At 39.6% G+C, this 27,371-nt stretch overlaps 1 protein-coding gene across 1 annotated transcript in view; it reads left to right on the top strand.

Moving 5' to 3' along the window:
• NLK (nemo like kinase) overlaps positions 1-27,371 on the top strand; it is a gene marked incomplete in the record, with an annotated part of 196,979 nt that overhangs the window by 131,544 nt on the left and 38,064 nt on the right.

Below are 27,371 nucleotides of genomic sequence, written 5' to 3'. Positions count from 1 at the left end.
ACCAGCAGTTAGCGTAATGGCTATGTTGCTGGACTCCCATGTAGTTGACTGCGGTTCACGTCCCGGACCCAGCGGCTTAAAACTCATGCCGGGCGCATGTGCATGAGTGCCCAAGATCCCGAGAGGAGAATGGAGAAGAAGGGATTGCGGCATGATCATCCCCTCTGGGGGGTGTTTTCTCACTTTCTGTCTCTATGTCACTCTGTCTGGTGAGTGCACAGGCCCTATAGCGAAAACCTTTCAAAAAAAAAAAAAAAAGAAAGAAATTACTCTTTCCAAAACTGTTCTCTTACGTTCATGTAGAGAGCCTTTGTCATAATATATTCATGAACTACTCTTGTATACCATTTACTTAAATATCTTACTTTTTTTTTAAGATTTTAATTTTTTTAAGTAAAGTCTATTTTCCTTTTTAAAAAAAAAAAAAGAATTTATTTCATTTTATTTATTCATTCACTTATTTTTTTAATTTGACCAGAGAGAAACACACACATAGACATAGAGAGAGAGTGAGAGGAGAAGTGAGAAAGCAAGCCACCAGGTCCAGGACTCGAACTGTGGTCAGCCATGTGGGAGTGTCCAGCACCTTAACCACCATGCTACCTACTGGTTCCAGATTTTGATTTATTTTTAAAATTGTATTTATTTTTCTTCAGTTTTGACCAGAGAGAGACAGAAAGAAAGAAAGGAAGAGTAAGAAAGCAAGCTGCCAGGTCGAGGATTTGAATGATGGTTGGCCATGTGGGAGTCCAGCACCTCAACCACCATGCTACCTGCCTGCTCCAAATGTCTTACTTTTTAATTTTTTTAAAGAATTAATTTATTTAACTTTATTATTTATTAGTTTGCTTCAATTTGACCAGAGAGAAACAGAGTGAGAGAGAGAAAAAAAGTGAGAAAGCAAGCTGCCAGGTCCAGGACTCGAACCATGGTCTTTGTTTCTTTTTCTTTTTTTTTTTTTTTCGGAGAGGTTTTTGCTACAGGGTGCATGCACTCGCCAGAAATACCAAGAGACAGAAAGTGAGAAATCACCCCTCCCAGGAGGGATGGTCACACCACAATCCCTTCTTCTCCATTCTCCTCTCGGGATCTTGAGTGGGCACACACGCACACGCGCCCAGTGTGAGTTTAAGCTGCCAGGACTCAAACCACAGTCAACTACATGGGGGTCCAGCGACATAGCCATTATGCCAACTCCTGGTTCCAACACATCATTTTTTTTAAAGTACAAAATTGCATGTGATGGTAATGGTGTGATGGTTACATCGCTGAACTCCATGTAGTTGACCACGGTTTGAGTTCCAGACCCAGCAGCTTAAAACTCATGCTGGGCATGTGCATGCCCAAAATCCTAAGAAGAGAATGGAAGAGAAAGGATTGAGGCATGGCCATCCTCCCAGGGGGTGATTTCTTGCTTTCTGTCTCTTTCTGTCTCTCCAGCCAGCACATACGCCCCAAAAATCTCTCTTTAAAAATAATAATAATAGGGACCAGCAGTTAGTGTAAAGTCTGTGTTGCTGGACTCGCATGTAGTTGACCATGGTTCAAGTCCCAGACCCGGCGGCTTAAACTCACACCAGGTACATGTGCGTGTGTGCCCAAGATCCCAAGAGGAGAATGGAGGAGAAGAGATTGCAGCATGGCCATCCCCCCAGGGGGTGATTTCTCACTTTCTGTCTCTCTGTCTCTGGTGAGCGCACGTGCCCTATAGCAAAAACCTCTAAAAAAATGGTAATAATAAAACACAAAATTAACCTAAGATCAGAAAAGTGGATAGTTTTTTTCTTCTCGACTATAGGTCAGTAGTGACAACTGAGGAGAAGGCATTAATAATTCCATTTTATAGACTTCCAGAAAATTACCTGTGTCCTAATTAAAGAAAAGAACAGATGGTAATGGGGCGGCACGTTTCATTCAGCAGAAGGGTCTTCCTCTTCTTGGCCAGGAACTACCCTCCTTATCCCTTTTAGACCTTAGTAAAGAAATCCACATTCTAGAAGGCATTGCTGTCAGTATGTACTAGTATTTCTGCCTCTTTGGAAATGATGTTACTCAGACCAAACCTCGAAATTAGATGAAATTCCCTTCATTAAATGCAAATTTTACTATGTTATAAATTTTACTGTAAAATTATGTCAAGGGTTCCCAAGACTACCTTGAGGTTCAATGATTCATTTGTCTCACAGGACCTAGAAAAGCTGTTATTTTCATGGTTACAGTTTATTACAGGAAAAGGATACTTAGTGAAACCAGCAAAGGAAAAGGACTCACAGAAATCTGGTATGACCAAAGCCTCAGGTCTGCTGAGGTAACTAATTGCATGATGTACATAGGCCATCTGTAGAAAAAGAATATTTCCGGGACCAGCAGTTAGCATAATGGCTATGTCTCTGGACTCCCATGTAGTCGACTGCAGTTCACGTCCTGGACCCGGTGGCTTAAAACTCATGCCGGGCACGTGTGCGTGCGTGCCCAGGATCCCGAGAGGAGAATGGAGGAGAAGGGATCGCGTCGTGGCCATCCCCCCTGGGGGGTGATTTCTCGCTTTCTGTCTCTCTGTCTCTGTCTGTCTGGCGAGTGCACTCACCCTATAGCGAAAACCTCTCCCCCCCAAAAAAAGAAAAAGAATATTTCCAGGTATGGTCATTGGTAAATATGGCTATATTAAATATATGTCCAAGATATTTATTTAGATTCTTTTCACTACACACGTAGCCTAATGCACTATATTCATTTCTGTTTTGCAGTCCAAGCAAAAGTTGTTCATATCAGGCATTACTTGTGTGTTCTATGTCAGACTTGGGTTTATCATTCCTTTAAGAATCCTGTATGTTCTGTAAGGTAATTCATCATTATTTCAAATACTTAAAGATCAGAGGAAAAGTTAGTATAGTTATGATTTAAACCTGGGATAAGATTGGTGGTATACTAACTGTTGGCAGGTGATTTCAACTCGTTTCATGGTTATAAGAATGTGCCCATGAAACTCCCCTTTCCAGGGAACCAGCAGTTAGCGTAATGGCTATGTTGCTGGACTCCCATGTAGTTGACTGCGGTTCACGTCCCGGACCCAGCGGCTTAAAACTCATGCCGGGCGCATGTGCATGAGTGCCCAAGATCCCGAGAGGAGAATGGAGAAGAAGGGATTGCGGCATGATCATCCCCTCTGGGGGGTGTTTTCTCACTTTCTGTCTCTATGTCACTCTGTCTGGTGAGTGCACAGGCCCTATAGCGAAAACCTTTCAAAAAAAAAAAAAAAAGAAAGAAATTACTCTTTCCAAAACTGTTCTCTTACGTTCATGTAGAGAGCCTTTGTCATAATATATTCATGAACTACTCTTGTATACCATTTACTTAAATATCTTACTTTTTTTTTAAGATTTTAATTTTTTTAAGTAAAGTCTATTTTCCTTTTTAAAAAAAAAAAAAGAATTTATTTCATTTTATTTATTCATTCACTTATTTTTTTAATTTGACCAGAGAGAAACACACACATAGACATAGAGAGAGAGTGAGAGGAGAAGTGAGAAAGCAAGCCACCAGGTCCAGGACTCGAACTGTGGTCAGCCATGTGGGAGTGTCCAGCACCTTAACCACCATGCTACCTACTGGTTCCAGATTTTGATTTATTTTTAAAATTGTATTTATTTTTCTTCAGTTTTGACCAGAGAGAGACAGAAAGAAAGAAAGGAAGAGTAAGAAAGCAAGCTGCCAGGTCGAGGATTTGAATGATGGTTGGCCATGTGGGAGTCCAGCACCTCAACCACCATGCTACCTGCCTGCTCCAAATGTCTTACTTTTTAATTTTTTTAAAGAATTAATTTATTTAACTTTATTATTTATTAGTTTGCTTCAATTTGACCAGAGAGAAACAGAGTGAGAGAGAGAAAAAAAGTGAGAAAGCAAGCTGCCAGGTCCAGGACTCGAACCATGGTCGACCATGTGGGAATCCAGCGCTCTTAACCACTATGCCACCTGCCGGCCCCATTACTTTTTAATTTCATTTTATCACATCACTTAATTTTTTAGCCTCAGGTTAAAAAGTGAAACATTTTTTAAGTAATTTTAAAGTAATTACCTGAATACAGGAAGAAAAATATTTCAAACCTGAACTTCAATATTCTTATGTTTTCTGTCTTACAATTTTTCGCTATGTGTAGAATCCACAGAAAAAAAAAATGTTTCCACTAAAAAAAAAAAAAAAAACCCTGAACCCTGGAGACCAGCAGTTTGCGTAATGGCTATGTCACTGAACTCCCATGTAGTCAACTACAGTTCAAGTCCCGGGCCCGGTGACTTAAACTCGCCCCGGGCGCATGTGTGTGCATGCCCGAGATCCCAAGAGGAGAATGGAGGAGAAGGGATTGCAGTATGGCCATCCCCCCTGGGGGGCGATTTCTCACTTTCTGTCTCTCTTTCTCTGTCTTTCTGGCAAGCACACACACCCTATAGCAAAAACCTCTCCAAAAAAAAAAAAAAACTGAACCCTTTTAAATAAAAAAGGCATCATATCTATAGCTGCTACATGATTATAAAGACTTTTAGGAAGAATGATTTAGCTTGGTGTACAAGATACTAAAATTTTATGCTATAGAAATAAATATTAAGTGAAAATGTTATTAACAAATGCCTTAATGACATATCTCCTCTGTACTTGCTGATTTTTCTTTTCTCTTCCTTTTCTTCTTCTTTTTTTTTTAATTTGCCAGAAGGCACATGTACTCACCAGAGAGAGAGAAAAGGAGGGAGAGGGAGAAAATAACCCCCAAAAGTCACCATAACAACACAATCCCTTCTCTTCACTCTCAGTTCTGTTGGGATTTGGGGCACGCATGCACGTGCACCCAGTGTGTGTGTGTGTGTGTGTGTGTGTGTAAGTTTTTGTTGTAGAGGGCCCATGCAACAGTGCAGGGGGATGTGATACATCAGCTTCCAGAGGATATAGCCATGCCACAGTCCCTTTTCCCCCATTCTCCTGGAATTTTTGGACACTTACACACACACACACACACACACACACACACCCGACCACACATGCCTGATGTGATTTTCAAGCCACTGGTCTAGCACTCAAACCACAGTTGGCCATGTGGGAGTCCAGCACCTCAACCACCATGCCACTTGCTATTCCCCACAGCGTGTTTTTCAAGCTGCACAGTTGGCCTGTGATATCCAGCTCCCTTAACCACTAGGCTATGGTGCTGGCCCTTGTCTTGTGCTATGAATACAAATAAATATGTTGTAGCCAAAACAAAAGTAATAAATTTCCTGAGTGTTCTTATTCCTCAGTTTCTGTCTCTGAAAAATATGAAAATATATTACATAAAACACAGAATTAAAGATTAATAGAATCTCAAGTTACTTTTTTCTTTTTATTTGAGAGGTTTTTGCTGCTGTAGGGCACATGTGCTTGCCAGTGAGACAGAAATAAAGCAAGAAATTACCCCCCAGGGGGCATGGCCGCACTGCAATCCCTTCTCCTCCATTCTCCTCTCTGGATCTTCGGCACACATGCACATGCGCCTGGCATGAATTATAACTGTTTATACATCTGCCTACAAGGTGCAACAAATGTAGCACAAATTAGGTTTAGAAAGAGGAATAAACTGTTCCATGACCTCTGTATCTTCTAACTTTTTGTTTTTATAGTTTTTAATCTAATATATCAACCCAAGAAGTCTTTTTTTGTTTTTTTTGTTTGTTTGTTTTTTTAAGATTTTTTTACAGTAGAGTGTGTGCACTTGCCACAGAGAGACAGAAATCACACCCCCAGAGTGGATGGCCATGCTACAATCCCCTCTTTTCCATTCTCCTCTTGGAATTCGGGACACACACACACACACACACACACACACACACACACACATCCCTGGTGTGATTGTCAGACCATTGAGTCCAGGACAAGTGGGCCATGTGCGATCCAGTGCTTTAACTACTACGCCACCTGCTGGCCCTAGGAAATCTGTTCTTTAATACTTTTTAAAGGTGATACATTTTTTTTCAGAGCTGATATTTTAGCTTTTAAACAGTTAAGTTTTTCATTTTTGTATTTTGAGTTTGTGTTTTGAAATCTGTTTGAAAGTAGTTTAGCACTTAATTGCTCTCAACCTTAATTACTGAAATTTAATTCCGAAGAAACCGGTTCTGATTGTTTGCTTAGAAAATGGGGCTCATTATGCTTTAGTCGGGATTTTGGACTCTCCATAATGGACATAAACAGGACCCTTCCCAGAAAGCACTGGATAACTACTGGGTGGGGGAGGGAGAAATGGTTTGCTTTGGGAAAAGCTTATTTTAAACTCAAAACATCATCTGTCTTATGGAGAAGAATATGGGTGGTGCTAGAAACAATTATATCCTAAACCCAATAGAAGTAAGTCTCAGGGGGTGACCATGTGTCCCAGTTTGTCAGGGCGGTCCTGGATTTTTCCTGATGTCCTGGTATAATTATTAATAAGTTCTCCTTTTCATTCTCAGAAGTGTCCCTATTTGGATGATAGGTTTGACATGCAGGCGGTATTTAAATAGGACTTATTAGATCTTAAGACTGTGTGTGGGGGGTGTTCTCTGGTGGTGTGACAGTTAAGGCAGCTGGCTTCCACATGGCCACCTTCTCAATTGAGTCAAGATCCGGTGACTTGAGGAACATGCCGGGCACATGTGTGTACACCCAAAATCCCAAGAGAAAAATGGAGGAGAAGGGATTATGACATGGCTAATCCCCCTGGGAGGTGAAATCTCATTTCTCTCTCTTTTTCTGTCTCTCTGGTGAGCTCATGTACCCTATGACAAAAGGCTTAAAAAAAAAAAGTGTGGAAACCTGTGTGTCAACTTCAGCCAATAGATTCTCCAGTACTTTGAAATAGCTCTATAACCTTCAGAGAATCTTAGGAATCATTTGAAGAGTTAAGAACAAAAAATGAAGTGCATGTATGCATATATCAACAATAGCAGTACCAGAAAGGACCAGAAATCTATATCCTGGGAGCTTTGAATATTCCCATATTGTAAAATCTTCCTCTTTGTATATTACAGAAACATAAGTATCAACTATATTTCTAGAACCTGGACTGTTTTGTTCACTGATATATTACCAGCATTTAGAACTGTGCCTGATACAGAGTAACCACAAAATAAGTATTTGTGTAAATGAACAAATAAGATGATCTCTGCCTTCTATGTTTATAATCTGGTATAGGATACAGTCACGAAGTAACGATTATAATATAGCTTGGAGGGTATGATGATAGAAAAAGAACCAAAGTACCTTAAAAGCACTGGGATCTGACTTTAATTCTCTCCCATTTTAGTTTCTAAGCTGCATTACATGAAACGCATTTGATAATTTAAAACTAAAATTTTGACTTACCCACTATCACCAATCCTGGATCCTTATCTCAGAAGTCTAGGGCAGAATTGCAAAGTAAGGTAAAACTAAGGAATAATTGGTATAACAATTCAGGAACAGCTAACTTCCTGACTTGACCACCCACTTCGTCAATACCTGGTCAGCTTTGTTTTCTTCATTCAGCCAAACATTTAGCACTACTATATAATGTGATAGTAAATAATCTGTGGCGGATGCAAAGAGATTAGTCATTTATTTAACTTTTAAACAAATCTGATGTATCAGTGTCCTATACACTTTATTCATATCTTTATTTTACAGATGAAGAAACTAGTTCAAAGAGGTAAATAACTTGTCCAGGGTCACTTAGAAATGACAAAGCTATGATTTGAACTCACCCAGTACAACGGGGAGGAATGCTCTGAACTGACCACACGCTGCTGCTTTGTAATGCTTTCCCTCAAGAACGATACAGACTTTGGAATGATCATATGAGGAGTCTTCGAAAGTTCATAGAAAATGCATACTATGAAAATCTCTGCTTGGATTTCAAAATTTTTGTATCATAACAAACTTCTGCTTTATATTTTCACGAACTTTAAAAAGTTTTTAAAGTATGCTTGTTTATACTAGAATTTGCCAAAAGAATATGGACTGGAGGTTGGTATTTAAAAGTAGAAAAGGTTAATTCAGGGAGAAAATATAATGAAACTGTGTAGGAAAAGACATTTCAGATGAGCTGTGAAGGATGAGAAAAATTTGGACAGATAGTGTTGACGAGGATGGATATTCCAGACGAAAGGAATAGATATCAGGAGCAGCTAAAGGAATCACCCAGTTGGCTAGAGTTTATTAGCATGTACGATCGATGAGATATTAAGTTAGTTGGAACCTCTTAAGAGAGCGCCTTGAATGTTTAACTAAGGAAATTTGTCTTTATTGGTAGGCATTGGGAGTTCAAAGAAAGATTTTTGTGAATTAGGAATAACAGAATCAGAAGTATACCGTAAGAACTTTCATTTTTATCTATTTTTTAAGACAGGGACTCACATTGTTGTAATCTTCCTAGCTTAGCCTCCCGAATTGCTGGGACTACATGTGCACACCATCATGCTAAACCTTTAGGTTGGACTGGGAATTGAACCTGGGCCTCCCTTCAGGCCCAGCCTGTGGAGCATAGTATCTTAGCAGCATGCCACCATGGCTGGTCTCACTTTAAAAATGTAAAAAGGAGTTTCTCTTTGGGATAATGACAAAGCTATGGAAATGGGTAGTGGTGATAGTAGCACAACATTATGAATGCACTTAATGCATTGTATACTTAAAAATTATTTAAATGGTAAGTTTTATGCGCATTTAACCACCGTAAAAACAAACACTGTAACAAGGCGCTGGCCTTTGGAGCCAAGAGGCAGTGACCGTTGTACACAGACCGTTGAGAGAGAGAACAGAACAACGCCAGGCATCTACCCAGATACATTTTTTTGTGTGTGATACTCAGTGTTCATTTTATGCCCTTTCAAACTTTATTCTTAGCAAAGATGTACCAGATGGTAGTATAAAGTATTGGCTCATTGGAGAAGTCATGACATATTTTTCTATGTTTTCCCATACAAAAATGCATTATGACTTTTCTGATGACCTAATACAGTGGCCATTGCCATTACTCTTAATGAACTTGCAGTTTAGGAGCCAGGAGGTGGCATGGTGGTTAAGGCATTGGACACTCCCACATGGCCAACAGTAGTTCGAGTCCCAAACCTGGTGGCTTGCATTTTCACTTTCCCTCTCTGTGTCTCTCTCTGGTCAAATTAGAATAAATGAATAAGTAAAATTAAATAAATAATTAGAAATTAAAAGAACTTGTGGTTTAATAAGGATGATGGACAGTTTTCAAATTAACAAAACCATAGTGATCAGTTTTTAGAATGCAGATATTAGCGAAACGAACACACATATATAGAGATATATAGTTGTTACATATGCACATGTGCTCACTAGGGAGAGGAAAAGGTAGAGAGAAAGTGAGAAATCAACCTCCGGGGGGATGGCCTTGCTACAAACTCTTCCCCTGTCTCCTCTCGGGAATTTGAACACACACCCAGCACGTTTTTCTTTTTCTTTTTTTGGCGGGGGAGGTTTTTGCTATAGGGTGCATGCGCTTGCTAGGGAGACAGAGAAAGAAAGAAAGCGATAAATCACCCCCCCAGGGGGGATGGCCACACAATTCCTCTCAGGATCTTGGGCACACACGCACACGCACCCAGTGTGAGTTTAAGCCACTGGGGTCCAAGACTCGAACCGGGGTCAACTACATGGGAGTCCAGTGACATAGCCATTACACCAACTGCTGGTCCCTCCCAGCATATTTTTCAAGCCACCTGATTCAAGACTTGATCTGCTCAGTCAGCTGTGTGGGATCCAGCTACCTTAATCTCTGTCCCACCTGCTGACCCTATATTAACCATACTTTCTTAATCTACACGAGGGCTGTTACATATTAGTAGAAGTATATTTTCTTTTTCTCTCTTTTTATTTATTATTATTATTATTTTGCCATATAATGTGTGCACTAGCTGGAGAGAGAAAATGAGAAAGTAAAAAAAGCACTCCCCAGTGGGGATGGCCATGCTGCAATCCCTTCTCCATTCTCCTCTCAGGATTTTGGGCATATGCGCCTGACTTGTTTTTCAAGCCATTGGATTTAGGACTTAAACAAGGAAGAGGTGGGCCATGTGGGGATCCAGCGCCTTAACCACCATGCTACCAGCTGACCCAGAAATATATTTCCAGTTGTATTTTTATTTTTCACAAAATTTTAAGCCATGTGTGATTCCTTTTCTTGGGTACATGACCAAATCCCATTGGGGAGTACTTTGTTCCTTTCTCTCGCTCTCTCTGTCTGTCTCTGGCAAGTGCTCATACCCTCTGCAAACAAAAAGAAGAAAGTGGTTACTGTGAACAAATGGATGGGGCGCTATGTGGGAGCATATGTCTAGAGAGAGGAGGCAGATCCTTTTAAATGGACCACCATTTTATTTCATTCTGTTTCAACTGCTGTATAAAGTACTTAGAAACAGACTTTTCTTGTACCTCTTCTAAAATCTTTCTTGCAGATTTTTGTCCTCCATATGGTAGAATTGATTTTTTTTTTGTCAGCTTTAAATTACAGCCGATGTAGTTTTAATTTTTGACATTCTATACAACAAATTAGTTACTTTTAAAAGAAAGAGAATTCGCCTTTGCCTGGGAAAGAGATTGTTGTATTCAAACATTTTAACAACATGACCTTTTATTCCATTGATTTCTATAGAGAAGCACCGGCATGCATCAGAAAAGGTCAGTGATTCTAATTGAAACACACACCGATTTTTCCCAGTTGCAGAGGCGCCCATGCTTTTTGTTGCAGAGGAGATGATGAGATTTAGGGCTGACCATTTGTTACAATAGAACACAATTCCGTCTGTGACACATTGCTGTTTTTCTTTCACATGGAAAGCATTGTTTGAAATCAACAGTTTCCATAGATAAGATTGTCATTATCCATACTATTTAATGCCCTCACTTTTATTTTAGGTCAGGCACTTTTATATATGAGATAGAGATTAAAATTCCCTTTCCCTGTGGAACTGATTCTGAAAAGTGAAGATGAGGAAAAACATCTTATTAAGTCTCACATATCAATGGTTGCGAAATTTTTTTCTTTCAAACAAGAATGGCAGGATTTCAGAATTGATGCTTAAAGTGGGTTTAAACATGTTTTAACTGTCATTCTTACACTTGTCATGTAAGAGAATCCATGATTTAGGAGCCAAACTTCTGTAGCTCTGTACTATAGTTTATTAAACCACGAATTTACCTTTTCCTTTGGGAAAGAAACCTGACATTTGTTCCAACACGTATCACATTATGATGAAGATTCTTTAAAAGAAAAGTAATGCCCAGTTGCCATGCCACCATGGTAACACTAGCACCCTGCAGTGCTTGAAGTCATCCAGTGACCACTGTTCAGATCCCAGATCAGCCTGAGAACATGCCAGTGCACACGTGAGTGCCCAGGATCCTGAGGTGCTGGGCTGGGGATCGGGTCTCGTGGCATGACAAGAGCCTATCAAAGGTGGTTTCTCTCTTCCTTTCTCTACCCCTCCCCTTCTCCCTTTCCCTCTCATGTATGCACATGTGTGCTTTCTGTCATTAAAAAAGAAAATTATGGATCTATTGATCAATGGGGACTACTTGATAAATATTTAATATTGTAAGATTTCTTTTTTATAGTCTGGCTTAGCTTGGTTTCTGTCCAATATGAAATGAAAAAAGAATGATCAAATTTCCATGATCTGAAATCAATAAAGAGTGCTTAGGGATTGAAATTGGGGTTTCAAAGCTTTCTGTCCATATTCATTCTGTATGAAATGATTTGATACAACAGTTTCTCCATTTTCTTCTCCCTACCCATCTAAGCCAGTTAAATATCCTCATTTTGCTATTGGAAAGCTTTTAATACATCATTAATCGTTTCTCCTACTACATCAGGAACTCTTTGCACATAGAACTTTAAGTGTATTTCATGTTTCATTTCAGTTGAGTAGGCAAGCCAGCCCGCTATAGTTCTGAACTCTAGATAGTAAGAGTTTTTGAACGTGACAGGTCGTTTTTTACATAAGACAGCATCACACCTTTTCACATACATGCACAGTCTGAGCTGTCCAGAATTGTTAGTGCTCTATTCTTAAAGCTTGTTAGCAGTGTTTTATTATGACATATTTGCACAGCACCGTATCAGTAGTAAGCATTTATTCATAGCAGTTCATAAATTCCCCCAGTTCATATTGATACTGTAAATGCTGTCTTATGAACCAGTTTTATTCTTTTCTTTTTGTCTGAGATGTGGAAAGAATCTAAGTCATAGACTAGGTTAGCAGGCCTGAACATAGGGATGCGGAAAATCGACTTTCATCCTATATTCCTAAAGGATTCTTATATTAAGAAACCAGCCATGCAGGTAGCTTCCTTCTCCCTATGAAGGCGTAGTGGCCCTTCCAGTTCTTGTTCTTTGTAATGGGGCCTGATTAACACATGTTCCCAAAATTGATCCTCTTCTCCATCCTTTCTGCCTGCCATGCTCCTGTCATCCCTCAGTTCTGCCTGACAGCAGCAATCTCAGGTTTAGTGACATACTATCACATTGTGAAATGGCAACAAGATCTTCATCCTGTGTATATTTCAAAACGCTTTGATTAGTTCAGGGCCTGCCTAACCAGCATTCTCTTAGCTTGAGGTCATAGAAAGAAAATCTATAGTGGTGATAAATACCATGGAGTCCAGAACTAGACTACTTAGATTTGAATCCCAGCTTTGCCTCTTACTACCACTTGTGACCTTAGACAAAATACCTCTAACCTCTTTGTGTCTTTGTTTCCTAATTATTAAATTAGAAAATGATGAAACCTGCCTCTTAGAGTGATTTTGAGGATTAAAATGGGGTGGTGGATATATCAACAGATAGATGGATAGAAATATTTGGAACAGTGGTGGTTAGTACTTTAAAAGTAGTTACAGAAGACCTTCTAGAGGAGCTATAACTTAGTGAAGCTTAAAGAAAGTAAGAAGTCCTAGGAACTTTCTGTTGTAACAAATGTCAAAACCACTGCCAGCAAATGGCGTTAACCAAGGCTCGTCACAAACAAATGAACTTTCAAAAAGGCCTATCAGTAACAAACCTAACCTGTTTATATTGAGGAATATTTTTCAATAAGGTGTTAACTGTTAATCAATACCTCATATTCTCTCGTCTCCTCCTCCCAGAAGATGCATTTAATATACAACTCATTAGCACCCCTAAGCTTTCCATCCAGACGATATCCACATTATACCTTTTTCATTGCTTTTCCATTGCCTTTACTAAACCTTTCTTATTAATTAGAAATACATGGCATAATTTAGTGCTTCAGCCTGAGATCTCAAGAACCACCTGCCTTCTGTGCCCTGTGGTATAGTCGGCCCTCCTTTCTTAGTTCCTTTAAAAGCCCTTTCCTGTTTGCATAAACATTACCTGGGCTTTAGTGTATACCAAATCCTAAGGTTGTTTCAAAGAGCCGTTTAGTTTCAAGTTCCAACTCAACAGTCGAATCCCTTTTCCCTCTGCTTTGAAGAGAGTCACTTTGATTAGAGCCACTTAACTCACACTAGCTCTTTGAAACACCTGTGTTCCAGGTAAAGCCAAAAACAAAAAAAAAAACCACTAAAACTTGAGTGTAGTCTTTTTGGCTTTCCATTAAAAAATGAATATGTCTCTAAAACTTCCCAGCTGGTGGGAATGAGCTGCCGGCAGGGCTCTCAACTATTAGAGGGTAAGATTAAATAACAACAATGCCACACTTAATTTGAGCTTCTGAAAAGCCTCATAACCTCATTACCATTCTCCTGAACTGCTTAATGTTCTGGTTAACCTTCTGATTGTTGGCTGCTTGACATACTTAATTCAGGTATGAGAGTTTAGGGACTATATTTACTTGATCTTTTTTATCGCATACTGCCATTCTGACTTTTCTATTCTTTTAAGTTTGCTAGAAACCAGGAGACATGTGTATGTAGAGACCTAGAGGTTTCAAAAGTCACTAAATATATCAGATCTGCCTTAGCTAGAGGACATGGGGGCAGAGCAGGGCTTTTTAACCACTTCATAGATCACTCAAATCTCCTGCTGTCAACTCAGTTTATTTGAGAGCAGTATCTCACGAAACTTAACTGGACCCACAATATACTAGCACACATCTGTATTTTGACTGGAGTCCAGTTTATTTATTTACTATTTATTATTTTGCTCTCTACATAGTCTATGCCTGCCATTATTAGATATTAATCAGGAGCACTAAATTTGCCCAATTGGCAGTGGGTTTAAGAATTAATGTTTAATTGACAATCATTTTCTTTTGTTGATACATCACTTAGAGGTGGCAAGAGAACCAGATGGTAGAAAATAGGATCAGATTGAAGAGGCATTTTTCCAAGGAAATAGGTTTGTATAAGTAAGCAAAGGTGTGTGTATGTGTTTGGGCATGTGGACTATTAATCAGTTATGAGATACTGATCTGATAGCTAATTTTTACCACTCCGAGTTTAAGACAAAGAAACCCTTCCAATTCCTAGAACCTTTCATCAAAACCAGGACTGCTCTGTGTGGAGGTTCTCAAAGGTCTCATAGAGATTAGCACTTATAATTATTCCCTTGAGTTTCCAGTCTGTCCTCAACCAACTGTAAGTATTTCTCAAAATAATATATCCTGTAGAAAACTTTTCCTGCTCCAAGAAAGGACTTTTGTCCTTATAATGAGTGAACTCTTAAATGAATGTGACTGCCATGGACATACTGTTTCTAAGTGCCAAAAAAACACATGAGAACACATTAATAAGTGAATAAAATTTTCCTTTTCCTACTGTAGCGGTATCCCTTTGATTTTTGTCTGATCTTTTCTTTTGTGACCACAGTGGCATGAAGGAGCATTTTTAAGTGACTGGCAGTTTGTTTGTTTATATACACTGTTTTCTTTTACATACATTGTTTTGCCTTTTTAACCCCTTGGGGCAAGTGGGAAGAAATAAAAGCACAGTCATACATTTTGGCAAAGGCCCTGGATTTTGATATTTGGCAGTCCTGAGTTCAAATCCTGCTTTCTCTTCCCTGCATTAATTAACTGTCTTCAAAAAAATACTAATACTCTCCTGAGCCTTTCCGTAATGATAGTACAGGTAACATTCTTCCTCGTGGGGCTGTTGCAAGGAATCAGTGAATTGTCCTTGGAAGGACATTTGACACAGCACCTAGCGTATTGTTTAACAAGCACCTTTCCTCCCTGAGATGATGATGATGATGGCGACTGCGGTGGTGGTGGCAGCTGCCACCTGATTCCTCTTCCCAGGATGCCAAGCATTTATATGTGACTCTAAATCTTGGCAGTAACCCTGTGTAGTAGGTGTCATTGTGCTTATTTTATAAATTCAGAAACAGACTCAGAGAAGTTATTTAACTTGCCTAATGTCATCAAGTTAGTAAGTGGCAGAGTTCCAATTATAACATTGGTGGTTTTGACTCCAAAACCTACATCAAACTTCCTCCTCTTTTTTTTTGCTGAATATGTTAAACTCCTGTTTAAAATTTAGTTACCAGACCTCCTTTCTGCAGTAGAATTATTTCCCTCTTATGTTTTTCTGTGGTGTCATACTTAGAAATTTTCTAGTTAAGAACAAGGCCTGGGATCTAGCTTGACCTGTGCTTCATACTAGCTATAACCTTTGACCAGTTCCTTCATCTGCCTAAACCTCTTTACCCATTTTCTTATGGACACCATGATAGAACTGACTTAGAGTTATTAAGAATACATGAAATAAAATAAGTTTAAAGCTGAGTTTCTTAACACATAGAAAACTTGCGATAAATACCAGCTCTTTGCTTTTTGATCCAGCTTCTGTGTCATGTCCATTAAAATCTGTGTGCTTCCTTCTTGTCCTCTACTTGATGTTCACATATCAGTGTCATTCTTTGTAACTTCTTGACTGTTGCCTTGCATTCACCTGTCTTTTTTTTTTTTTTTTTTTTAGTCTGTCCTGTCATGGGGTTAGCATGCTTTCTCTACCCACTTGTACCCAGTCACATTTATTGATGCTAATGATGATGGCTAAACAAAGATGCTGTTGGCACCAGTCCTGGAGCCTCTGAAACTGCTTGAGTAATCATGACTTCCTAGAACCAGAAAAGTACTCAATCATCTTACTCATAATGGAAGGTCAGAATTGAATGTCAGCATTTGTTTCTGTGGTGATTGCATAGCTCTTTCTGCAGAATTACCTTGGACAGTTGGAGGAGTCAGGATTTCTGTCATGATGCCGATTATCATGTGTTGTTAAATTCTTGCTAAAATAGATGCAGCATCACAAAGACAGGTTAAAGCAAATACTGGTCGTAGTATAGATTTGTCTTAATTGGATCAAGGGGTCAGGGAAGGCTTACTGTTGAGGCGTAGTTGGCCACCAGGCTCTAGATTGGTTTCCTAGTTTTCCTGTCTATAATCTTTTTGCATGAGAGGAAATTGTACAAGCCTGTCTTTAATTCTAAGCACTCCTTCCTTTTCTCTGCCTCTCTTGTGTGTCTAATACATTCTTGTATTATTTCCTGGATCCTCAGAAGATTACTTATTTCTTCCCCCACATTTTCTTCCTTAACAACCTTCATGGGAGTCTGCCAGGATGTCCTGATTATTGTATTTGGGCACTGTGGACTAACAACTCAGCCATTGACATTGGTATTCATTATTTTAAAGAATGTCAAATTGTTTAATTTATAATGGTGACTTTCTGGGACTAGCAGGTGGCATGGCATTTAAGATGCTGGACATTCCGGCATGGCTAACTACTGTTCGAGTCCCAGACCTGGTGGCTTGCTTTCTCACTTCCTCTCTTTCTCTCTCTCTCTCTCTCAAATTAAAAATAAATAAATAAAATTAAATAAACAATTTTTTTTTAAAAAATCTATTAATGATGACTTTCTTTTAATACTTAGATTTTTTAAATAAGAGAAGGAAAATGGCCCAGTCATAGTGGCAGAGGTGTTAGGTGCTGCTGCACGATGCTGGAGTCACATGGGAGGCCGGGGTCAGATCCAGTGTAGACCTGAGCACAGTGGGGGTGCCCATGTGCACTTGTGATCCTGGCTGGCTGGGAAGCAGCACAGTGAGATACTGTTGAGGTGCCTCCCCTCCCCCGTCTCTCTTTCTCTCATGGGAGAGGTGGGTAGATGAACTCTGAGAAGTGGCGCAGTCAGTAGCAAACTGAACTGCAGTGTTGGGAGCCACATGGCTGACTGTAAGTTCAGATCCCCAAGATCCTGATGAGCTGGAGGTCTGGGGGAGGGGGATCACAGTATGATGAGCTCCTGCTGAGAATGGCTCCTGCCCCTGCTCTTATGCACATACATACACTGTCATGAATAAAAATAAACTTTATTTTTATAAAAAAAAGAAAGAAAAGAAAACCAAGGATAGAAATGGAAAGTTTTGGGACAGCCAGTGTGGTGGTTAGGGCAGCTGAATCCCACATGGCTGACTATGTGGCTCGAGTCCCAGATCCAGTGGCTTGAGAAACACGCTGAGCATGTGTGTGGGGGAGTGGGGGGAGGATGCTCAAAATCCCAAGAGGAGAATGAAGGAAAAGGGATTGTAGTGAGGCCATCATCCCTGGAGGATGTTTTTTCACTTTCTCTTTCTGTCTCTCTGGCAAGCACACATTCCCTATAGTACATTAAAAAAGAAAAGTGAAAAGCTTTTAAATAAAAGAAAACCTTTTTTGACAGGGAAAAAAGAGAAAGAGAGAAGATTGTAACCGAAAGCAAAATTAATGCCCCCTCTGTGGTAGATTTCATTTGGAAAAAAAGTAGAAATTATTTTCAGCTTTAACCTCTCATTAAAGACCTGCCTTGGGACCAGCAGATGGTGTAATGGTTACATTGCTGGACTCCCACATAGTCGGCTGCAGTTTGAGTCCCAGTCCCAGCATCCTAAAACTCATGCCAGACTCATGCCCAAAATTCTGAGAGGAAGATGAAAAAGGGATTGCAATGTGGCCATCCTCCCTAGAGGGTGATTTCCTGCTTTCTGTCTCTCTCTCTCTCTCTCGTGAGCGCATGCACCCTGTAGCAAAAATCTCTCTTTTAAAACAAACACACTTGTATTTCTAAATCACATTTTCCCCCTTTTATTTTCCTGTCCAGGGCCACTAATTGAATCCTCTTCCACCATCACCTTCCCCCCCACACACACACACACAATTAGCCAGGAGCTACTTAGCCCCACCCCATTTTTTTTTAATTGCCAGAGGGTACATGCATTCCTCAGAGAAGGGAAGAAGAAGCACCCCAGCTGGTTATGGTGATGCCACAATCCTTGTCCTCCATTTCTCCATCCTGTCAGAATTTCCATGCAATTTGCCTGATGTGTTTCTTCAAGCTGCTAGGGCTGGGATTCGAACTGGTCAGCCATGTGGGATCTGGCTCCCATTGCACAGCACTTAACACTGCTCAGTGAGCCCAGCCTTCCTTGTTCCTTTTATAAACACACACAAGGGATTTTTTAAAGTTTTCTTTATTCTATTAAAAATAAAATAGGTAATATGAAGTTATTCAGGAAGCTATTTAAGTAACCATACATGATTATAGGTGCTGGGAAAATATTTCTTGAATTCTCCAATTTAGTTTTATAATTTAACTAAAGAAAGATAAAAAGAACAGAACCTGAAGGAAATGAATACTCGTGAGGTAAAAAGAGACAGAAACAAAGAGTGAGGTAGAAAAACTTACTCTGTTTCTTTAACCTTCATATTTTTTCATTTATTGGCAAAGAGGGTATCACATTATTTGGGCTGTCAACCTGACATTCCTTCACTGGCGGTCCACATGGGAATAATCAGTTGTTAAGAGGATTAAATGAGGTGATGACCTATGTTAAAAGTGATACATGGTAGGCATAAAAATACTTTTCAGCAAACAGAAATAATCCCTCAGCAAACTGTGAGATTATTTTTTATTTAAGGTTCTGTCAGTGTCAGAACTAAGACTAAAATTCAGGTTCTAGAAGAAATTAATAAGAGTACTGTGGATTTGGGCAGTTCTAGTGTCTTTGAATTCAGTTCCTTCCCAAAAGAAGGACTAAACCTCAAAAAAGAAAAATTAGTTCTTCAGCATTCCGTACTACTTCTATTATGAGGATTCATTGAGATAAATTCATAGAAAGTGCTTGAAGAAGTACCTTGCTAGTGAGCACACAGTAAGTGTTCGTCGTCTTATGATATCTCATGTGGTTCAAAAAAATGTTTAAAGGTAAAACATTTTAGGAAAGCAAGTGTGAATGTGTATGGATGTACTTCTACAGATATAAATTGCCACTTACTGTGCATATTTAATTTAGAAATTCATAGGAGCTGAAGAAATACTTTTTTTTTTTTTGATGATTTCTCACACTTAAAGGTTTAAATCTCTGTAGTTATTGCAATGTAGGAATTCTAATAATTTAGAGATGTATCTCTGGAGAAAACTGTGTCTTGGTTACCCAACTTAGTTGCTTTTATTCCTGTCGGCTGTATGTGATGGCTCTGTGATGGCAGGCCTGGCATGCTCAGTTCCAAGGCAGTGCCTCCAGGGGTTTTATGAGGTTAACAGCCATAAGACAGTTGTAATCTTTGAGCAAATGTATTGTAGTTGCTTGTTTAATTGTCTATTTCCCTTGTTAGACTGTCAGGTTGGTGGAGGCCAAATTGTATTTTTTTAGTTCCTAGAATGGTATCTGGAAGATGCTCTTACTCAGAATTTGTTGAAGAATGAAGAGTGACTTCCCATTAGAAAACACATGGCATGATGGAATTCTAAAAGCTATTGTACATCATGTTATACAGTATTGAATTTGGACTTTGCTTAAAGGAGGTTTTTGCAACACGCAAGTAACGGCAATCTTGTGTATTGCATTTTCCCTGTTAATAGTAAATAAATTGAGGCAATACAGGGTCAGACTTCAGAATTGTTACAACACAGATTTGCTTTGTGGAGCAACTTAGTCTCTCCCGCAGTTGCATATCCATCTCTTTAACAGGAATAGTTACAAATAAGGTATTATGAGGATTAAGTGATATGACAGATAAAGTGTTACGCAGGTGCATACGTTTGGATTTATGTCTGGCTCATCCCCTAGGGCCCCTCACAGTGTCCCATGCCCGAACAAATGGGCCCTGAACAGCCTGGCCTGTGGCTGCTGGCACTGAAGTGACTTGCACAGTGAATAAGTAAAATAAAGTGGTACATAGTAACTTCAAAACAGTTATCATCATTTTCTGTTGCTTATTGCCCATGATTAAAAATAACTTAGCCCTTCTTTATTTCCAAGTAAAATGTGCACTGTGGTGATGCATGGCTCAGAGTGGGAGCACTAGACTTGAGAAGGCAAGTTCCTGTGGGAAGGAGCCTGCTGAGTGGAGAGAGCACTGGACTAGGAGTCAGGAGATCTACTAAGTGATATTATCCAGCGACTAATATTTGAAAAAGTAGTAAAGCTTGAAATGTTGATCATTATTTTTTGAAGAATTATTTAATTTAACTTTACTTATTTATTTATTTTTCTATTTGACCAGAGAGGGACAGAGAGAGACAGAGAGTGAGTGTGAGAAAGCAAACCCCCAGGTCAGGGACTCAGACCTCTGTCCGCCATGTGGGAGTCCAGCACCCTTAACCACCATGCCACTCACCAACCCCAGAATGTTGATTTAAAAAAAAAGAGAGAGAGAGATAGTAACTCTTTAAAACAATAGAGTCACTTTTTTCTCTTGAGCACCGGAGGCATCAAAGGTGCTGTGCCCGCTGCCCCCGTACATTTGTAATTGTTCATTTGCTCATTTTTCTGAAACAAATCAATAAATTTTGAAATCTATATTTCTTGGAACTACTTAAACTAATTGCTGCTGGTTGCAGCAATTTATTTTATAGTAGGGCTGTTCAAATTACTTTGAGGTTGGCATACCATGCACGGTGTATTTCTAACAATCATATTTTTAATGACAAGTTTTAATAAGGGAAATGGTTAATCTGCTAATATTCTCCTAAAAGCCTTAACTTCAGTCCTGGATGTTATCGTCACCCAATGGTAACTTAAAAGCCATAGAAGGCATTGACTCAGTGGGTGCACCAGCTGTTGGAGAGGCTGTCCCATTTAGGAAGACCAGAATAGGAAAAGAACACCCTGTTTTTACTCTTGTTTGGAGACCCTCATTAAATTACTCAGAAACAATAATCAGATAGACAGTGTTCAAGTTAATGGCACCTCTGAGCCCTTGTCAAGAGAGCTTTATTTAATGCACAGCAGACCTGGAGTGATGCAGGTGCCTTTTCAGGCCCTCATTTAATTTAAACTGTTTTAGTTGGCATGGCAACTAGTTGAGACATCTGGGAGACATTATACTGGAGATTGAGACTTCAGAGGATTTCTGCTAGAGCAGAACAGAAACCTTCTAAAGTGGTATGTATTGCCCCTAAATGTCTGCAGCAGTGTTGTTAAATCTTCAGATTCAGGAATTATATCTTCCAAAGGAAAATTGAAAAAGGTTGGTCTGGTTCTTGAGTCATTTTTTTGTGAAGAAAAGAACTGCTTTATTCACAGAATGAAAAATTTCCCCTAATAATTTATTTTGCCAAACCAAAACTTGACAAAGGTTATTCTCTGCAGAGAGACTGTTTTGATCACTTAGTAAAAATTCTGATTTTTTTTAATATTAAAAAGATATTAAAGGAAGGGAAAGTATGTCTGCACAGGAGTAAACAGAAAACGGTAAGGATAGACATGAGTTCTGTACGTTTTTACTGTGAACTTTCTGGATAATTAGAGTTTATTAACCTGCCCCGATTCTTTTTTTCACCCAACCTGTCGTCATCTCAAGAAGCATAACTATGAAAGTCGCATTCTTTTAAGCTCCTTTCTTAAATATTGTAATAGAAGGTTGAATGAAAGTTCGTTTGTTTTAAGTTCATGGATCTTGATGACATAATGATGTGGGACCAGCAGTTAGCGTAATGGCTATGTCGCTGAACTCCCAAGTAGCCAACCACAGTTCGAGTCCCAGACCCGGTGGCTTAAACTCACACCGGGCGCATGTACATGTGTGCCCAAGATCCTGAGAAGAGAATGGAGGAGAAGGGATTGCAGTGTGGCCATCCCCCAATGAGAAGTGATTTCTTGCTTTCTATCTCTCTGTCTCTCTTGTCTTTCTGGTGAGCACACGCGCCCTCTAGCAAAAACTTCTCAAAAAAAAAGACAAAATGATGAAATCATTTGTGTTTAGTAGATGGAATACCTCTTTGTTTATAGTTTTTGAAAGGGCCAATGACATTATGATTAAGACAGCCAGCCAACTGCACAATTTGAGTCTCAGACCCTTGAGAAATATGCTCTGTGTGTGTGTGTGTGTGTGTGTGTGTGTGTGTGTGTGCGCGCCCGCACGTGCGTGCGTGCATGTGTACCCAAAATCTGAAGAGGAAAAGGGATTGTGATGTGGCCAGTTGCCAGGGGGTGCATTCACACTTTGTCTCTGGCAAGTGCATGCACTCTATAGCAAATGTAAAATAAACAAACAAATAGTTTGTAAGAAATTATGCACATGTAGATAGTAGTCTCAGAGGATTTGACTCACCATTAAAAATATGCTTGATACTTATTTTGAAAGCCTTTTCAATTTTTTTTTTCTTTTTTTGGAAAGGTTTTTGCTATAGGGCGTGTGCGCTCACCAGACAGAGACAGAGAGTTAGAAAGCGAGAAATCACCCCCCAGAGGGGATGGCCATGCCGCAATCCCTTCTCCTCCATTCTACTCTCGGGATCTTGGGCACGCACGCACACATGCCCGGTGTGAGTTTAAGCCACCGGGTCCAGGACTCAAACCGCAGTCAACTACATGGGAGTCCAGCAACATAGCCATTACACTCACTGCTGGTCCCCAAGCCTTTTCAATGTTTTGATATCTAGTAATAATTTGTCTTGTGTTAGGTTGAACCATATACAATTGTTACTGTCCACCTTAATCATTTGAAGTCCAGTATGTTTAGGGTGAACACAATACCCTGACCTGGTAAATTTCATAATGCTAAATGAAATGTCAGAATATTTTTTAAATAAGTAAGCAGTTATAAAATACCTAGTTAGAACACTATCCATTTCAGTCAGTATTTTCCTTTTGCCCTTTTCTTTAAAATTGTAGTCACTGCTAGAAGAAAGCACATAACGATATTTCATACTTTGTTTTTGGGTCCCATTATCAATTCGTTCCTCTTATAAGTCAAAGCAAGATTTTCCAAGGGCCAGCACTATGAATTCAACCTGATAGCTTGAAAATTAAGATACATTCTCTCTGCTGCTGACACAGATGCCAGATGTCACTTCGAACAGTGAAGATTCTGGCATCACAACTTGGTTGCCAGGTTTATAGATAGGTAAGGCAGAATAGAATATAATCTGCTCTTTACTTTCACACAAGAATGTTTCAGTCTTGGCAGGAGTAAAAAAATGTCAGTAAACTCAGTAGACATCACAGGCATCCCATACAAATAAGTGCTTTATATTCTGTAGGACACTTTTCTCCTAATAAAACCTCAAGTTGACAACTTCAAGTCATAGTCTGTTTGATCTGCTAAAACAAAAAAATACCATGACCTGGATAACTTAAAAACAACATAAATTTACTTCTGACAACTTCAAGTCATAGTCTGTTTGATCTGCTAAAACAAAAAAATACCATAACCTGGATAACTTATAAACAACAGAAATTTACTTCCGCATTCTGGAGATTCAAAAGTCCAGAATCAAAGTACTGGTAGATTTGGCATCATAAGGGCCCACTTTCTGGTCTTTTGGTGTCAACAGGACCCACTATAACCCAGTAAGATGGAAGGGACTAATGCATTCTATGCATTCTCTTGGGCCTCTTTGTTTTTTGCTATTCTTTTTTTCTAGACAGATTTTTGCATTAGAGTACGTGCACTCCCCGGAGAAAGAGAAAAACACACAGAAAGTGAGAAATCACCCCCAGAGGGGGGATGGCCACACTGCAATCTCTTCTCCTCCACTGTCCTCTTGGGATTTTGGGCATGCATGCACACATGCCTTGCGTGAGTTTTAAGTCACTGGACCCAGGACTTGTACCAAGATTGACTACATGGGAGTCTACTAATGTAACCATTACACCATCTGCTGGTCCCCCCCTTGGGCCCTTTGATAAGGACAGTAACCTCATGACTTAATCATCTCCCAAAAGCCTCACCTCCTAACACCACTGTATTTATGTTTTTAAAGAATTATTTAATTTTATTATCATTATTATTATTTATTTGACCAGAGAGAGAGAGAGAGAAGGAAAATGAGAAAGCAAGACACTAGATCTCGGACTCAAACTGTGGTCAACCATGTGGGAATTCAGCACCTTAACCACCATGACACTTGCCAGCCCCAATTCCAGTTTTGAGGATTAGGATTTCAACATATTAATTAAGGGGGAGACCCAAACATTCAGGCCATAGTAGCAACACTTAATACAGTGATGGCAGTTGTGAAGTTTTTCTGTTTCTTTTTGGTGTTCTTCTACGTAATGTTCCTTTGTTTTTGTCCCTTGAAATTTCTGGTACCAGTAAAACTCAAGAATATTGGGACTTCTGGGCTGGCCCTGGAGTTTAGTGGTTGAGAGAGCCAGATTCCACATAGCTGACCACAGTGTTAATCCTGGCCCTGGTGGCTTAAAAAACACACCTGATAGGGCCGCACATGGTATATTGGTTACGTCCCTGGACTCCCATGTGGCTGACCACAGTTCAAGTCCCCGACTCCGGTGCCTGAAACACACTGGGCGCGTGTGTGTGCATGCCCAAGAGTCCAGGAGGATAATGGAGGAGAAGGGATTGCAGTGTGACCATCTCCCCTGGGAGTGATTTCTCACTTTCCCTCTTACTGTCTGTCTGTCTCTCTCTCTCATTTCTTGCTTTCTGCACATGCACCCTCAGGCAAAATCCTCTCAAAAAAAAAAAAAAAAAACAACCACCACCACCACACCTGATACGCATGTGTGCCCAAAATCCTGACTAGGTAAATAAATGTAAAAGAAGGGATTGGGGCATGACCACCTCCATTGAAGAGTCCTTTCTCCTCTCTATTTCTGTCTCTCTCTGGTGAGCATATATACCCTCTGGCAGTTAAAACAAAGATATTGGGACTTCTAATTAAGACTTAATAATATAAATAGTAGGTTTTTTCCCCTGTTTCTATCCTGTTACTGAGATTTCCTAATGGGAAAAAGTTGAGTATATACAGAACAGTTAATATCCATAATATATAGGGGCCAGCAGGTGGTGTGGTGGATAAGGGCGCTGGATTCCCACGTGGCCAACCATGGTTCGAGTTATCCATAATATATGAAACAGTTTTACAAATAAAAATTATCACCTCATTAGAAAATTGAACAAAAGATAAAATCAATTTGCTGTTGTTCCTTTCCTTTTTCTATTTTTCATGCTTACACATACATGTGGCCAAAAAACATGTAGTTTTTAACCCAAAAACATAGATGATGAAACAAAAACCTTTCCTTCTATTTCTTCTTATAGCCCTACTAAAATGTCAATAAAATGTTAAAAATTCAGACTAAAAGAGCCAAAACTTGGGGCCTGCAGGTGGTGTGGTAGTTAAGGGCTCTGGACTTGCTTGTGGCTGATCAAGGTTTGAGTCCTGGACCTGGTAGCTTGCTTTCTCACTTCTCCCCTCTCACATGCACTCTCTCTCCTTCTCACTCTGTTCCTCTCTAGTTGAATTTAAATAAATAAATAAAGTTAAATAAGATAATTCTTTTTATAAAACAAGAGTCAAAAACCATGGGACCAGCAGATGGCATAATGGTTATGTTGCTGGATTCCCATGTGTAGTCCACCGTGCTTCGAGTCCCAGACCTGGTGACTTAAAATTCATATTGGGCACATGTGCGTGCATGCCCAAGATCCAGAGAGAATGGAGGAGAAGGGGTTGTGGGCGTGACCACCCTCCCTAGGGGACGATCTCTTGCTTTCTGTCTCTTGTTTGTCTGGCGAGCTCACACACACTATAGCAAAAAATCTCTCAGAAAAAAAAACTCTAAAACCTGAGGTGGCAGTCGTATGAGCCCAGAATATGGTTGGTTCTTGCTGTAGCACATCAGAAAGGCTCAGGAACTAGAGGCATCAGGTATCTCAGAAAGTAGGGATGAAGGTGGGTCTAAACAAACAACTAGTTGCAAGCAGTGTAAAAAGTATAAGATGCTCTGTTGTGCCTGAAACTAAAGGTTTGTTTCCTGGAGACAGCATGCCGCATGAGCTATGTATTTTTTTTTTCTTTTTTTGGAGAGGTTTTTGCTATAGGGTACATGTGCTCGCCAGAAAGACAGAGAGAGACAGAGAGACAGCGAGAAATCACCCCCCTAGGGGGCTGACCACACTGCAATCCCTTCTCCTCCATTCTCCTTTTGGGATCTTAGGCACGCACGCACACGCACCCAGCATGTGTTTAAGCCCCCGGGTCCGGTACTCAAACCGTGGTCAACTACATGGGAGTCCAGCGACATAGCCATTACACTAACTGCTGGTCCCGAGCTACATATTTTTGCCTCCTAGCCCCACTCACGTAGAACTCTGACAGCCTGGCTTAAACCTTAAGAGTAGAGCACACTCTTCTAACGACATGGAAAGTTGTGACACATAATTGAGGGCCCCTTATGATATAATACTGTAAGGCTCCAAGCACTCCCACAAAGCTAGATCATACTGAAACAGTAATCGTGTAAACATCCTGTGGTAGGGGAGTACTTAATTTGTGACGTATTACATACATGGGATATATTTAAGCACTCAAAATGATATAATATATAATACAGTGGAAAAATGTTCATAGTATTTTAAATTTTTTAAAGAGATATACATAATGTGATCCTACCATAATTCCACTTCAAAGAATCTGTCATTAGGAAATCATTAGATTCTTATACACCCATATGTATAGGTTATTTATCTCATGGTTATTGAAAATGGGAAAATTTACAAATAACTTGGATTTTCACCAATGATGGATTTGTTAAATGAATTATATTCATACATTAGAGCACTGTACAGTTATTAAATTCTTGTTTTATTAGATCCATTTAATGACAGTATTCCTTTTTTTATTTATATGCTTATATTTTTTTTAATTAAGAGAACAGGCAGCAAAGCCATGCATATAATCTCTATTTTATTTTAAGTATGCATATATATAGACAAGCACATTTTTTTTGGAGAGTTTTGTTTTGTTTTGTTTTTTGTTTTTTTTTGCTATAGGGCGCATGTGCTCGCCAGACAGAGAGAGAGATAGAAAGCGAGAAATCACCCCCCCAGGGGGATGGCCAAGCTGCAATCCCTTCTCCATTCTCCTCTCGGAATCTTGGGCACACACGCA

The sequence above is a fragment of the Tupaia chinensis genome, unplaced genomic scaffold (genome assembly GCF_000334495.1).
Source record: "Tupaia chinensis unplaced genomic scaffold, TupChi_1.0 Scaffold148350_1, whole genome shotgun sequence".
NCBI lineage: Eukaryota > Metazoa > Chordata > Mammalia > Scandentia > Tupaiidae > Tupaia > Tupaia belangeri.
The sequence above is the reverse complement of the archived record's forward strand: the minus strand, read 5'-3'. Positions and strand labels throughout refer to the sequence as shown.